Source organism: Talpa europaea (assembly GCF_964194135.1).
Source record: "Talpa europaea genome assembly, chromosome: 6".
Lineage (NCBI taxonomy): Eukaryota > Metazoa > Chordata > Mammalia > Eulipotyphla > Talpidae > Talpa > Talpa europaea.
This window is the reverse complement of record NC_140072.1, coordinates 128324119-128325291: the sequence shown is the minus strand read 5'-3', so window position 1 is coordinate 128325291 and position 1173 is coordinate 128324119.

Here is a 1173-nt window from a genome sequence, read left to right as displayed (position 1 = left end):
GGAATACTCTCTTCACACTGCAGGTCTCCACAACCGTTTAACAACCCTTTAAACAGGCACTTGGTAGAGTATGTTTTAGCTAGAATACACAATCCTGGGGCATCACACAGAGGAAATACGGCTTTATTACAAAGGATTCAAGATGGCAACCACTTAGAATCTAGTGCCAACACGGATTATAACAAATCCAGTGAGTATTTTGTTTTTTCAATTATTCATAGAAAATTTAATCCTGATTAAGTATCCTTGGGCAGGAATTCATGGGTAGTTGATGACTGAAACTAACATTTATGCGAAATGCTTCTGTTAATTTAATCTGTGTATACGGCTTAATTATGATTGGGGATTCAATGTAAGAGAAATGAATTATATCGGGATTAAAATTTTAGTACCCTATCACATGTTACTTTCCTTCTTTCTTTTAAAACATGTAAACCTGCTTGTCCCTTCTCCTAAGTGCTCGGATTTCAAAACCCTTTGTCCTTGCAATGCATGTAATGCATCTACTACGTTTTATTTTTCATAAATAAATCTGTCAGAACTCTTTGCTAATTAAGCTAAAAACCTAAAGTAGAGTCTAAACTGATAGGAAAAAGATGGAGACTCCCTTGGCCACAAATAAAAAGCTTATTCATTTAACTGTGAACATGTTTTATATTCATTTTCTGAAGTAATTTCACTTTCAGTTCCTTTTAAACTTCATTACGAAATGCATTTTCCTTAAAGCATAAAACGAAGCAGCTTTTAATCAGTGTACTACACTGATTTTGTAATTGAACTTAGTTTAGATATGGATAAGCAAGTAATCATTTAACTGATTACTTTGTGTGAGAGTATCAAACCTGAGTTAACTATAGATGATGAGGCTATTATAAGTATTGAATCTCCAACCAAAATATCATATAATACTTTCATCTTTATTTCCAATTGGAAATTGCATAAATCAGCTTATAACAATGTTCTTTCTTAAAAGTTTATTAAGTATATTTCAAACATACCATTTGTTACCTGTTTTCAGTTTTGGTACTGCTTAAATGCAGTTATATAAAATAACATGCTCTGCTTTCTCGGTTCAATTTTTCATACCAAAAGTATGAAAACAAAGTCACTGCACATGGATCCTTATTGCACTCTGTTAAACCAATTCACTTTTCTTTTAGACAAAATCGAGCG